Below are 15,739 nucleotides of genomic sequence, written 5' to 3'. Positions count from 1 at the left end.
AAAGTAATGGCAAACATTATTCATACTTTCTCTTAGAACTTCTAGTTAGTTAAATCCATAATATAAAACAAGTAAGAGCATCTAGGAAAAAGAAAAATCAAGGATGAGGTTATGTCTTCAGGTATCAACAGCAGAATACATAACACTGAGACATGATTTTGCTGCTGAGAACATTAGGGAAATTTTTGAGGCTTTATTTGGGTAGATGTTATTTGCATACAAATCAAGGGATGCAACATTCAGGGCTTTTCCAAACAAGCAATTTCTTAGACAAATGAAGCTCAGACATGTGAGGCCTGCATGCAGTTGCTGTGATCAGGGCGGCATGTATGACGAGCCACCCTGAGTTGATTTAACTGCTGAAAATTCATGAGGGAAGAATAAAATGAAACTTAACAATACTGTAGTTGTCTGAGAGGAGTGGCAGCTCAATCGGCATGAAGAGTTCATTCATTCTGAGCTAATCTTTTTAGTGATTTGGGAATAATGATTCATGCTACTCACAAAAGAAAGCAGATGAACTAATAATTAGGATATTTATGCATAATATTGTGTCAGCCAAGTGCTGCCACGAGCAGGCGTGCAGTTTGTCTCTATCAGAATTTGGACATCCAGTGCAAAAGAAGCATGTAGAAGCAATTAGTCTTTCATCAGTCGCCGGTGTCTCCTGCTTCAGCCCTCGGCAGCTGATTGAGATGAATCAAAAAGCTTTTATTCCCCCCTCCTTTCTCAGTTTAAAAGAAGCCACTTGCCAGGAAAGGAGTCAAACTTTCCATCGCTGTTGCTCATCGCTGTCTTTGATCCCAGACAAATAAGAAAAGAAAAAGTGGAGGACGGCTTGTGAAACTCAAAGGCTGTCGGAGGCATTCTTCCACTATTGGAAGGCTGCCCGCTTTTTTCAAAAGAGCCTTTCTTCAAAGCAAAAGCCAGTGACATTACCCATTCTTCTCCCAATTATGATTTATTAAAAACACCCAGAAAACACTGTAGAGCTAATATCATGCACAACTGGTCAAAAAATACACCACAAGGGTGAAAAATTAAGAAAGAAAAAATCTCTCCTCTGCCTTTTGAGTTCATAACCACCATTTAATCCGCTGTAATGATTTACATTATGACAAGTCAGGCAAAATTTACTGTGACAGATTGAATGGGACCCAGCATAAATATAATTACAGCTCACATGATCTTTTCCACCTCCCTCCTTCCAAAGGAAGTGCACACAAAGACGGAGCAGGATATGCAGCCTGCAGTAATTTGCTTTTTCAATTTGCTCCTTGACATCAGCTGGTGCCAAAATAAAAATAAATAAATAAATAAATAAAATAAAATAAACACAACAAAGAAAGCCAGAAGGTGTTGTAATTGTATCAGAACTTCAAAAAAGCAAGGGGTAAGTTGCCATGTTAAAATGATTTTTGTCAATGTTTGAGGCACCTAAACCACAATCTGACATATGACCTTAAAATGTCTTCTAACTCTCTTAAAGTGTGTAGTGGTGTATTTCTTCCCAGAGACCCTGACCCTTGATTTTGCTTTTGGATGTTAGGGGCAACAACATTTGTGCAGTCAATGACAGCATGCTAACATGATGGATATAAAAAAGCAGTTTAACTTGTAGTCTTTGTGTGTACGTTTCTGCTAAAAAACACGTTCAGGCTACATCAGGAGAGTGGGCATTTATAAAATAACTGGAGGGTTGCACAGAGGTGCAACGAGCTGTATCATGCATTAGAACTTCTGTGAAACATTGACCAAACTAGTGTTTGTGTTAACCAGCACCCTACCATTATACTAGCTGCTGACTAGATGTGGAACAATTCGGTAAAAGCTTTGATAGAAATCTGACTGTTAAGATCTTTTGCAGCTCCATATTTATTTGCTCTAGAAGCCGAACTTGTTCTGCATTAACCAATATATAAATTAAATGAGTTTTCTTCTTCGTTGTGTCTTGTCTTCTCCTTCAGTAATTATTGGTGCAGCGCCACCTCTGGCGGACAGTGGAACATGTTATTTAAAAGGTCAGATATGTTTGAGAAGATGAGTGTGAATGCAATCTTGGTCTGGAATGATGTTCCCCCCACCCTCACAACTTCCTTTCACAAAGTTAGGGTGTGAATGCACCCTAACATATAAGGATTTAACTGTAGAGTAGCAGGCCTGAGACCAGACAATCAAACACAAGAAATATATTGGAATTACTCATTTGTATGCATGGAAAAAAAAGAGAAAGAAAACTTAGACAAGAGTAAAAAAGTCCTGAAAAGCATCTTAAAACCAGTCAAACTTCTCTTTCCAAAGAAAAGAGTTGTAAACTGTGTGGGAAGTGGCCACACATAAGACTAATTCTTCAAAAGAAACTCAATGTGCCCCCTCCTCCTCCACTTGTGGTCAGCTCAGATTAGGTTTCACATTCCTACCTCACAACTAACATACACACACACACACATATGCAAGAAAAAATAAGAAAACAGAAAGGAGGTATGAAACATGGCCTGACTAACGCACAGCGATATCTTTCTTGTTTTTCATCTAAGATGTAAAGGATCACCCTGCCTCCTCCTTAGCACCCTTTTCCATCCCCTCACATGCTAACACACATTAGTGAAACCAGCCACACACAGAGCACATCCATGGTGACATGAAAGATGCTGGGCCCTTGGGGGAGTCATCGTCCCTCCCTCCACATGCCAGGCACATCACGGGCGCAGCCTCGCACCACAGCGTCTGTGACTCAAACATGTCCTCCTTTTGAGCAGATGGTCAAAAATAGTGTCCACTGTCAACATTTTTGTGAGCCGTGGGACCCGTTGGAGCCACACACCGTTTGCCAAGAAGGAGCAGAGGTGCAATATCCGTGTGTATCTAAAACTAATCTGGTCAACTGCAGCTTCTCTCTGTTTGATACTGACAAAGTGAGAACACCCTGTTGTTAGAAAAGAGCTTATGCAATCTGGACCTATAAATAGGAGTGCGAATAATGTCTGCATATGCGCCTCACTGTGTGTTTATATCCAGACAAAACACTGCCCAATTAATTAGCATTCATCATCAGCAGCCGTTATGATATTCGTGATTACCATTAGTGTGAAACAATCTCTCATCTCAGCAGGGGTGATTGTTCATTTCCTGAAGCTGGTGCTGAGGACGGGATGGCCCACCGGCCTCCGGACAAGGCAGCACGAGGAAACAGACAGGACGTGTTTACAGAAGAGTTATTTAAAGTCAACCCCGGGACAGCAGCACACGTGGCTACAAGCCATAATTCTGGTCAGATACAGTTCAAACTGTGTGGATGCACAATGTTCATCCGCTGAAATCTTACAGTAATAGCCACCAATCTACCTTACACACCTGACTTTTACTCCAGACTATATTTCACTTTCTGAGATTGTTGTTGTTGTAAGAAACATGTTGACTGAATGTTCTGGATTCAAAACCAATAAGAGAAGGCTATCAAAACTCTCATTTGCATTTATTTCTGATTAATTAACATACAGTTCCCACCATGTTTTGGGTGATGTACAGTAAATAAGATAAACTGCAGGTAGGGATGCACAGGCAGGTTGACTAATGACCAAAGACTTAAGTTTAATGTTTAGCTAATGCTGCATAAATATTTCCAATTTTGGGATAAATAAGGTATTATTCAAGTCAGTTCAAGTAAATTCCCTCCAATATATCTGTCTAATACTGGTATGGACCAGCGTTGTTGAATGTAGGGCTGCGCAATATATTGAGATTTTCAAATCTATCAAGACTTTTTCACATGTGATATAGAATGAGGGGATGTCATTTATATCGAGATAACTTGTTTTGGGTTCAAAGTCATTTTTATTTTTGCATTTAATTTAATGAATAGTTACTTTTAGTCAACTGTTTTAATGCACATGTGCTGCTGATCCTCAAGGCTGTAAATTAGAAGTCTTTTTAAGTTACTTGACAAAAAAAATATACATTGAGATGTACAGTATATTGTATATCGTGATTCAGGTAAAAAATTATTGCAATATGAAATTTGGTTCACATCGCCCAGCCCTAGATGGATGCATCACTACTTACAGTCTATTAGTGAAATCCCAAGTTTACCCTGGACTACAGGTTCAAGCACTCTTTATTTACACTATTGATTTTATCTTCTGAATAAATATAAGGATTATGAGACTAAATCACAGCACTTATGTGTAGCAAATATAGAAGTTACATTTATTTTATTTATTTCTTAGCATGCTTAACTACTATTATTATTGAATAAGATGTTGAATAAAAGGTGAACCATGTAGAAACTCTAAATGCTGAGACTTCTCCCATGGTCTTCTTTCACTGCCCACAGCTGTCGCGTCCGTGTATCAGCTCCGGTTTGTGATGCATGCCTCTCACCTGGGTAACCGACTGCACACAGACACCATGTTAGCATGAGGGTATGGTGTAAGCTGACAGTCTGTGGGTGAGGTGTCACTGCTGTCTACACTTCATCATCAATAAAGACATTTTTCCCACTTTTTCTTTGAGTGGGATAAAAAACAGTGCAGTGAGATCAAAAAAGAAACTAAAATATGTCAATTTAACAGCAGCGTTAAACTCTGCTGATAACAATGTGAACTCCAGTAAACAGACGCTGAAAGTTTAGTTAATTTAACAGCTGATCAGCAGATGTAAAAAGCCTCACATCTGAGGATTGGACTGTTTTTTTTTCTGTTTTATAGAATAGTTAAATGAATATCTTTGGATTTTGGGCTGCTGGTTACACCAATTAACTCTAAGTCACCTTGGTAACTAGTAAAATTTCACTTTTATTGCTGCCCAGTTTATAAACTCATCAGTGAACAGATTCATCATCAAAACAATTTGATGGGTTTCAGGACAATGTGAGTCAGCAGCAGACAATTACCACAAATGGCATTGAAATGGCAGCTAATGAGGAGATCGACATGAGAAGTTATTTTTGTGTCTAAAACTGTGCAAATCACAAAGGTAATGACTATGAAATGCTTCTCATCTCAGGAAGAAAGCCTGCCTGTTAACCCAGATTGAACATATTAACCCCAATGCCTTTTATGAAGGCTGTTCATGCTGATAAAGTAGCATATTCCTGATATTTGTTGGTTTTTGTTTTTTAATCTATGTTTCATTTTTGGAGTTGTGGCAGCTAGAAAGATGCAAACTGATGTCCAGTGGAGGGGAATATACTTGTTCTGCCTAAAACTTTCCCAATCCTCTGTGATTGATCAATAATACAGATTGAGGCTCATTGGAAGCGCTGGCTTATATCCTGTGCTGGATTTAAAAAATGAGTGGGGTCTTTATACAAAGAGTACACCCACACTCTCAGCTTAAAACAGCTTGTCTCAATTTGGGTCTGTCTGCTTGTCTCTTTGCTTTAAAATAAGCTGAAAATGATGTTTTTGTTTTTGTTTTTTGTTTTTTTGCTACAGTGACGATTAAAATGTAAAAGGAATGGGATTAAGAACCAAAAAGTGATTGATGGCAGAATATGCTGGTGACAAATCACATGTGAGGAGACTGATGATGCACATTTTCATAGCTCATAACTGTTGGAGGAAGTCGTGCATTTCTCTGCGGTTTAGTTCTTGGAAATGTTTTTTTTTTCTTTTCTTTTTTTTCCTAGGGTTGCTTTTAGCTCCTTCCATAGGGCAGATATACACCCAGTCAAACAGACACCAGCAGAGACAGTAGGTCAGTAGGTGCATATTAATTGGTAGAACATACTATGACCACAGCAGCAGCAACATGCCATTTATAAAAATGTCTGAGTGAAAACGCTAAAAACTTGGCCAAGTAAACAACAGATGCTTCCAGACCAAACTGTTCCTGAGGGTTTCTGAGAATTATGGGTACAGAAGCGTTTCTTGATGTGCAACAAAGACTACCTTCAAGGGCTTTTTCTATGGTTGTATTTGCACCACAGATAGGGACACTGAATGATGACCAAGCAGTGCTTGATAGACAAATACAAAATATTATATCAAACAGGCCAAATTCACCCTGACTGTCATTGTTATCCCATTACTCTGGGTTTTGTTTAAATATTTAGTGCCGACTTTTATGTTTTTTTTTAAAGTGTAGGTTTCAGTGTTGTGTGGGTATGGCCAACCAATGACCATATAGACCTCATGTCAAAAGCTGTGCCAGGTTTAGCTCTAAAAACAACTCCATAAGAGGAGTTGTGTGAAGTCAATTTGTTTGCATTTCATGGGGTGTATGTACAAAAAAGGAGGGTGTATTTTTTCAAGTAGTAACAAGAACTCTGAGAAGTTTTCAGCTCTAAACAGACAGATGCACCCACCCTGAAATCCATGCTTTACTGACAGTTTAAGCTATGGATGAACTACAATGTAAATTCAGTTGGGATACCAACCGCTGGGCTGCTGTTGGCATTATATTATAATATGGCATTATTTGCAATGTGAGTGCAAACAGAAAAAGGCTCTTAATAGGTATGTAGCTCTCAGGGGAGCTCACTAGAGGGTACTTACCTTTAGGGAGTCCCAAGAACTATGTGGTCTACAGGTTCCACGTGTTTATGCAGAGGAGAATAAGTACACAGCAAGACAATTTCTCAACAGAAGGCCTCTCGTGTGTTGACATATGTCAACAGATAAATGAGAAAAAGCACAACATGTTGGGGATATTTTATCTACTTGTGTTTTACATCTTGTTGGCAAACTTGCAAGCATCTGATATTTGTGTTTGAGAGTGTAGGGAAGGGGGTGAGGGTGCTTGGGAAAGAGATTACCCCCAGACCTTTTCTCTGAGAGCATGAGAGAACGGGGGAAGGACGCTCCCTGTGTATTAGTAAATCCCAGTTAATTTTCTCTGTCAGAGAACAATGAGATATGGACCCCCGTGGGCTCTGTTGAATGTGATTCCAGCACTTGCTCAGAATCATCTTCATTACTCAACAGAGATGTGGATCTCTCTCCCCAAAAATCTAAATAAAAATCCTTGGAAAACACTTAAGACACTGTGATGTATCAGCGAAACCCCTTGGGAGTCTTTTCAGCACCCTTATTTTAATAATAAAATTGGGGGGGGGGGTACGTCTGCTGCAACACGATCTGCAAGATCTGAAAACCCTTTTGGGTTGGACTTTGTTTAATTTTTCAAAGCTGGGACTTTGGAGATGCCGGATACTATTCAGGATTCAGAGCCTTTCATTTACACTTAACACTGCAGTGATGCTCTCTGTCATCATCTGTGTATGTTTTTTTCACAGCATGTCACATTCAACATGCAGGAGCCTGTGACTGCTGGGGGCCAAGAAGGCTCTGATTACATCCACCGTGGATTAAGCCTCACAATTTTCACAATGCTGCACTCTAATTCTAAATCAAATTTAGATTTAAAAACCCTGCTGACAACACCAAACATGTTAACAAAGTATTAGCAGATATTAATTGCAATTAAATTTAGCTTTATGTTCAGCTTTCATGCCATTCAGGCATGGGTGCTAACTTATACTCTAAACAACTTTGTACCAATATTATATTTCAGGGATGATAATGATCTTCATTTTCAGTTCATTGTTGAAATGCAAAAAAACACAGAAAAATAACCATTAACAAAAGAATGAGAGCTTGTTGTCCATTCAGCTGTCAAAAACCCAATTTTCAGTGAAATAAAGCCAACAAAAGTAGCAAATAATCAAGCTAAAAAAGCTGGAAACAGAAAACTCTAGTGTATTAAATGATTTTATGCCTGCAGTAAAGCCAACAATATAGTATTTAAACCTATTAATCAGGATATGTGTGTTTATGTTCCAGAAAACTTCCCCTCCAGCATGGCTGCAGCTGTAAGGGGAGGCAGACCCATTGTTCAGACTAACAAGGGGTGCAGAGGTCACTTGCATTTTCACAAGAGCTTTGCCAGAGGGGTTGGGGAGGCAACCAGCACACTGGTCCGTTTGGTATGGATCTGCACTAAAGCTTTTTCTATAAATTCCTAGTCTATTATAAAGGGGGATAGATTAGATTAAGTGAGATTATGCAGAGAGGGGCTCGCTAAAAAGAGCAAAAATAACACACTCAGTACTTAGCAGGCGAGTCAACAGTGGGATTAAGCCAAAAGAACATGTTGAAATCCAATGCTAATATGCACAATGGTCATCCATCCACAGGCTCAACATTTGAGTGATCCTTAATGTTGATCGACAGCAATATTCTGTAACAAATATCAGATTTGTATGATCATATTTCGTCCATAAAGCTGAAACAATTTCACAAATCTCCTAATTCAAAACAAGAGTCCAAACCGCCATCCCTCACAAGCCACCTCTCCCTCTGTGCGAGTACAGTCTGTACAATAACAACTCCGATCACCAATGCAACCAAAAATATGCACAAAGTGGTTGCACACTCTAACATGATTAAATGATGTGTGGTCTGGCGTCACTCCCAGCACCTCTCCCATCCCTCGCTCAGCTCTGTATCTCCCGCCTGCATGAAAGCACACAGATTCCCTTTCCCTGAGCTGTGTTTTGAAAATAGAAGCTTCATATTAACAGTCAACAGTGAGGCTGACAGGTACAGTCTGACCATTCCCTCCACTGTAACCCCCCCTGTCCCTCGGTGAATATCTGCTAGGTACACTACTGCAGCTGCATGTCACAGAGGTGGAGCATCACAAATCATCACAAACACACACACATGAGGAATGCAGAATAACATATGGAAGAGGAACATAGAGCGGGATGATGTAGAGTCAGAACAAGAGTCCAGACCCTTTAATGAAACAGCACTGCAGTAATAAACACTACATTACAGGAATTTTTCCTTGCATCATACTGACATAATACCAGAGCTAGCCAAAGAAATTTGCTTAATTTTATGGCTTTATCAGTGCTTCATATCCTGAATTTTAAGATTTACCTGCAAAAAAAAAACACAGTTAAAACTGAAACTCACAGGCAACTTGTGGCAGAAAAACACAAAACTCTTGTGTAGTTTGAAAAACTCCAGATCCAAGAGATGTCAACTTTAGATGAAGACAATAATCTTACTCAATTACTCAAATATGATCTTATTTCTCATAGTGCTATAAGCCAAAAATGTACATGGCACTGCACTGTTATCAGTTCAGGTCTTTATCTTTAAAGTAACAATGTAAAACATGTGAAGGTCAAAAAAGCTCTTAAAAGTAGCACAAAATGACTTTCTGCTGCCAACATCCCACTGTTAAATAAACCTTAATAATGATATAATGGTTTAAAGTAACATGATATTCAGAAAATCAACAACTAAATGCTTTTTTACACCAAGGTAAATCTCATGATTTAACTTGTTACAACTTCGCTGTAACTCCTATTCTGCTCTTTGAAAATAGCCACACCAGCAGAGTGATTCATCCCAAGAATTTATTCTGTTAAGCTAAGACAACACAAAAAGGACCTTGAGCAAAAAAAAAAAAAAAAAAAAAAACCTACACAAACCTCCCACAGCCTCTAACCGCTGAGGAAGAGCATTCGGTCGCCTTTTTCCTGTTTAGAGTGCTTTAGAGAGGTTTCAGAACGCAGGAGCTGCTCATCACAAGTGGAATTCCCAAGCTGAATCAATAACATTATGACATTATACAGCAGCTCACAGCCATGTTTACCAGCTACTGAAGGCTGCAAGCCAGTGGGACAGAGTTCAGCTATAATAATGCAAATTAAACTGGTCTGTCACATTTAGCAAAGAAGCATTTATCTCTAAACTTTTGTACACTATGTTGTGGAATACTGTCAAAAAAAGGAGCCATAGTGGAGACAGTTGAGACAAACCAGCTCTCAGTTTCCTCAAAGGCTGGCCAGCAGTGCTTCTGGAGGTAATGAGGCCTCTTGTGTGTCCTCTCTGATCTGAGAGTTGAATAATTTCCCATGTGGTGGAGCCATTTCCAGCTTCCGCCTTTACTCTCACCCCGTCAGGTGGGTGGAAAGGCGAAAGCAGAAAACCTCCACCCTCCACGACAACGTGTTGCTATTGTCAGTCCACAGTGCCACACGCAGACCCAGGCCTGGTTTATTTTGGTGTGTAAAATGCATCTGCAATTTTCTTTTTTAATAGAAATGTAAACTACCGTTTTTTTTTCTTTTTAGCTTTGCTCAATAATCTGCCAGAAGCAGCTTGTACTTGATGCTTTTGTGGTTTTTATTCTGTGTTCTTATTTGTTGATACTTTTTGTTAGTCAGAGGGAAATTGAGAGTTAATAAATGGTCTACTTCAGCACCCAGACACACGTGCTGGGTTGCAGATCTCTGTTTCAATGTGTCTTTTGTTTGACGGCTGGTGTTTCAACATCCTCAACTTGAATAGAAGAAGGTCAGCCTGGTGGGGTCTGCCCCAAGGTTATTCAGGAGCCCAACCAGGGGCCCCACAGAGGTGGGGTGACTGGAAAGGAGGGGACGGGACAGAAAACCTCCTCCTCTGCCTGACACAGCCACTTCCCTAATATATGAAACAAGTGGAAGTTTTAGGTTTTCTCACACAATATGCGCTCAGTCAGCATTTAATCACACGTGCCATCAAGTGCTGAGGATGCTGCAGACAGAAATGCAGGGGTCAGAACATGAAGGTGCACAATAACTTCCTGCATTGGCATCATCTCTGCTTAGTTTGCATGACAGAAATGTAAACAAACTAGTAAGGTTGCTCTGTAGCTGGTATCTGACCTCTCGTTGGACATACTGGGATGCAGCAGCAGTTGAAAGCAGGCAGGAGGAGAACTTTCCAACAACATAACAAAAACAGGAAGAGCTCTACTGGGCACCTCAATAAAAGGAGAAGAGAAACATCTGCATGGATGTTTGCTTGTTTGACACTCCCAATGTGGAACTTTTAGAATCAAGAATAAGGTGCATGTGTACACTACAGAATCACACACATAGTCTCATTGATAATGGTTAGGAAGTAGAGCAGGGAGCAGAGCTTACTTTTTTCCCACTTGCTCGTGTTTTTTTTAGCTTCCTTGACAGATGTACAGATATTTAAAGAAGCCCAGTTGTATGTGAAAGGGCCCCCCTCAATCTCAACTGGTTCAGACAATTCAGACTGCAAGAATTTTGGGAGTCAACTTCTAAAATAAAAAAATATTTAAAAAAAAACGCACACACACACAAGAGGCAGCAATGACCTCCAGCAGCAAGATAACAGCACACACTGGGATAGATAACTTCAGATTTAATTGTATTGTGCTGCTGTTATCAAAGTTCAGAGGCGCATTAAAGGAGACATTTGGCGAATAATCCGCACACTGCAGCGACCGTCTGTTTCTACCATGTCCACAGTTATTCTGCAGGCTTGCATTTACAGTTATCATCCCAGCTACACAAGCCATGTGCTTTATGCACTTAAGAAGCCAGAATGTTAAAAAATAACAAAATTAAATAAAAATCAAGATCTTTCGCACAAGCGTGCACTCAGACACGATTCATTCTTCGAGCGAAACACACACAGGCTGCTACAATGTAGGCTCCAAGCCCCCGACGCGTTACAGAGATCAACGCGGCATCTGTTCGAAATGCACAACCTGCTTAACAGCCCGCCGGTTCAGCCCCGTCTGCACCCGGCAGCGTGATAGTAAATAATAATAATAAAGCTGGGCTTTATCATCGCAGGCTCCGACGTGCACCTCAGTGCCAGTTCAAGCGGTCACTCTATTGTTGAGAAACAATCTGAGCCAAAGTGGAAACAAAACCTCCGCGAAACAAGAGCCTGGCCGGAGCGACACCGGGGAACAAGCAGCGTTAAGTTTTCAGCTACTCACCGGGTTACCAAGCGGAGAAAGTCCTCTGGAAATATTCGGCTCTTGTTTCTTTTCTTTTTTTTAATATCTTCCCCCTTCTTACGGCCACTGAGAATGGACTCAGCGTCAGCGGGTGAATAACTGAATAGACTCAGAGAGAGCGCAGTAAGTTGAAGTGTCAAATTACATTGGCTATTCTATTACCGAAGGGACCCATGCTCGGTGGCTGCTGACAAAATGTGTCGCGGATTCTTCACGCGTGGAGGGCAATCGGGAGGGAGCCCCGGAGCGGACCCCGGACTGACGCTTAGTTCAGCGGCCATCTGGTATCTGGATCTGCTGGAGGGACCAAATCTGGGTGCAGAGCCGAACTCTCGTTGAGCAAAAATGCTCATGGATTTAAATAAATCATATTAAATGTTTAATTGACTAAATGAGCTTAATTCAAAATGGTTTGTTATAGTAATTAGCAAATAATAGCTTAGATATTATTATATGATATCTGTGTAACAATAGCCTAATAACTACCTATTTATGACAATCATTATAGCTGTCTAGGCTTAATATAAACACGATTTCAACAAGTCTATATATAAATTTGCTAAAGGGCTATAAATACACGCATGACCTCCCACGAGTGCGTCCACGCGCTCTCAATCCCTCTGTCAGCTGACGCCACCCTCCGTGTTTTGCAGGTCGCCGCTCTCTGATAGAAAGCTCTGAATAACAAAGACATGTTTGAGAGCAGCAGCGGCATCAGCAGCAGCAGCAGCAGCAGCAGCAGGCTGGGCTGAGCGCTGACGTCAAGGAGCCATGACTGTGCCAAGTAGCATCCAGACTGCCGTCCACCTCACACACCCACGCGCGCACACAGTGACCTGCTGCGCTCCATGGTGACCTGTTTGTAAGCAGCCATGTCAGAAGTTTGCTGTGACTGGTTTAAGTTGGGATGTGATCAAGGGTCAAAGTGGAGTTTTACCCACTCTGTTTTTTTTTCTTGTATTAAAGCCATTGCAGGCACACACTCTGATGGTGTGTCTGGAGTAATCTTAGCAACCCACCCTCCTCCTCCTCCTCCTGGTCTTCTGGCCTGTGTAGTGTACCCGAGCTGTCTAAAGTTAGAGGGAGGAATGGGCTGGGACTATGGGCGCCATTTGTCCTGCTAAAAGGTGACAGGAAGCATTGATTGCAGCCTGTCCCAAGCTAATTTAAGCCATCCCCCAATTGGCTAATCTGAATGCTTCCCTCTAACTGAGATTGGAAAATTTTAGGTAATTGATTCACAGCTTGATGCAGAGGCAAAGTTTTGATTCCAGGATACCAGAGCCCTATAAAGTTATATTGAGCTGTTAATTGCAAGACAAAAGAAAAAAACAAAAAACAAAAAACAAAACACTCTTTCCTGTGAAACTGGTGATTGTTGGAAAGTCAAATAAATCTGCAGAAAAAATCTTGTACGTTAAAAGAACCAAGAGACAAATGACTAATTAGAAAACAAGCTGAAAACAAGTAATATCTAAATGACGATTGATGTTTAACCAAAGCCAGCTCAGCCAGCTAATTATATTTAAGTTGTTCTTGTGCTAAGCTGCTGAAATGCACCAGAGCTAAATCAAAAACAGGGAAACCTAATCACCAACCACTCACCAGTCATTTTTCAAGGGCTTAAAAAAAAAAAAAACAGAATCCAGTCACTTATAAATTATATTCTACATTGAACCGAAACTGGTACAAAACGTTGATAGTGAAAATTTTTAAACCTTATTCTTTCCAGCATTATATCAAGGAAAATGATGGTCTGCTGATGTGTAAAACAAGTGTGTTTTTTCAATGAGGAGCTCGACGAGTGAAAAGGAAAAGGAATTATACTTTGTGGATATAGCTTTTATTGACACTTCAGTTTCATTATTGTTTTTATTTGGTTATATCTGAATTACATATTAATGCTGGACTTGACTTGAAAAAAACTACACTAACTGTACAATCAGTACCAAAACAGAAAAACCAGACAGCTGATGTAAAGAAACCTAACAGAAACCATCCACCCTCTGTAAGAAAACATCAGTAGCACTAAAACTTGCTATTTATCTTCCACTGCTTTGATATGACCCTACCGATCTCTCCTGACAACAACCACAAGAAATTGAAGTTTTCAGTTCCAAATATGTCTAGTTGTTTTTTTTTACTTTTGTTATCAGTTTCTTCTTCTGTGTACTTCTGCTCCTTGGCCAAAAACTAGCACAGAAACTGTTGCCTATGCATAGTAAACCAGGCCAGTTGGAACCCCATTTAACATATACATGCAGAAGAAATATAACTCTTAACCTATCTGAGTGTTTCAGTCTGATTGATTCAGTGCAATCTCATTTGGATTAACTTGCTTACAGGCATTTTAGGAGTCTGGGTTTGGTCGGGCTAACACCATCATTAAAATATTTTTTCAAAGTTATATTGCATCTTTTTTCTAAATAAACAAGTGACATCAAACTTAAATATGTGTATCTTATGTGAGTGTATCACAAAAGATAAAAAGCCTAAATTCTTAGTTTCAGCATTTTATATATTTACTTTAAAGTATGTTGCCTGCATTTCAGCTGCAACTTGGAAATCAAAGTAGGTTTTAATCCTTCACTAGGACAGTTATTAAGAAAAGCAGTTGTACTATTTTGTGCATGAAACACCTTAGAAATATCTGTTCTGGTACAGGTGGTACAGTACAATGTGTGCAACTGATTTAATGAGATGAAAACAGGATAATAAAAATGTTTATAATCAGCTAATGTTGCAGCTGATGAGGTTCCTCTAATTATTGTTACATCAGCAGTCTGACTCCAAGGGGTGTTCTAGTTCAATTTTCCCTCTAGGAATTCAGAAATTTTCACCCATTTATTAAAATGGGATGCGTCACCTAGAAGTTTTAAAACTCTGAGTTTTTATTTGCTTTTTTCCTGAATTGTTTATTATTCATCCATCAAAATTTTCCTGACCACTTCAGCGTGTCACATTCAGCTGCAAGAACTTCAAATGTTTGGTGAATTTCTACACCAGCTCTAGACAGACAGACTGATCCAATTACAGAAGGGAATTTTCCTTATCACAACTAGGTCAAGGAGACCCAGTCAAACAGTGAATGTAGGTGAAATGCTATAAAAATTACATGCAAAATGATGTTCAGCAATGAAGCGTCATTCGGCTCGAGTGCAGTCATCAGATTTGCTGATCGTGTACAAAGTCCGGTGGTTAATGCTTTAACCTTCAAGGATGCACCACAGATAGCCAAGAAGGAAATTATGAATAACTTGACTGGCTTTAAACCACATAAATAATCTTTGTAATCTTTAAATATTCAGACCTCATGGTGTTTATTGATATGTTTGAGTAACTTAAAATAGATTTAATGTGGATTAAACTAATTTAACACAACATGAATTGCTGTATTTCTTACATGTTAAGTTCAATCTGCTCCTAGTTTGTTCTGGTTACTTCAAAAGTTAATGATTGAAAACACATACCAAGTATTTTAGAAAGAATTTAACCAAGACAAAACCTTGTATAAGATGTTAGAATCAGGCGCTTTCATCAGTACAAACAGCTGCTCATCCAGTTATAGAAAATTACTGATAATTTCAGTCATTTCAGTTGAAGATACTTTTGACCGTAAGCAAAGAAATTAAACAGAATATTCTGAGGCACCAAAAAAAATCTGTGTACAGATACTCATTACTACCGAATGCAATTAGAGCCCTGATTCATCACTGCTTTACACCACTTTCATCTGCAACAGCTGCAGAGTCAGACCCCAGAAATGCTTCTTTTAATAGGTATATTCACGCTGACGGCCTTGGGTTGTAAAAACACATCAAAACCAGAAAGAAAAAAAAACAATATGTATGAATTTTACATGTTATTAAGGTTCTGAATCCACTGAACTGTTTAATTTAATTACACAATCACAAAATTACTTGCAGTCAAAAATCCCACTGTCATAAAGTTAGGTTTA

The 15,739-nt window shown here is 39.6% G+C and overlaps 1 protein-coding gene across 2 annotated transcripts in view; it reads right to left on the bottom strand.

The window, feature by feature from the left end:
• LOC121632600 (zinc finger MIZ domain-containing protein 1-like) overlaps nt 1-12,377 on the bottom strand; it is a 111,932-nt gene extending 99,555 nt beyond the window's left edge. For both annotated transcript variants that reach the window (XM_041974227.1, XM_041974228.1), the window contains exon 1: nt 11,761-12,377. The gene's annotated coding sequence lies outside the window, so the exon portion shown is untranslated. The remainder of the gene's footprint in view (nt 1-11,760) is intronic.
• Between the last annotated feature and the right edge of the window lie 3,362 nt (nt 12,378-15,739).

The sequence above is a fragment of the Melanotaenia boesemani genome, chromosome 21 (genome assembly GCF_017639745.1).
Source record: "Melanotaenia boesemani isolate fMelBoe1 chromosome 21, fMelBoe1.pri, whole genome shotgun sequence".
Lineage (NCBI taxonomy): Eukaryota > Metazoa > Chordata > Actinopteri > Atheriniformes > Melanotaeniidae > Melanotaenia > Melanotaenia boesemani.
The sequence above is the reverse complement of the archived record's forward strand: the minus strand, read 5'-3'. Positions and strand labels throughout refer to the sequence as shown.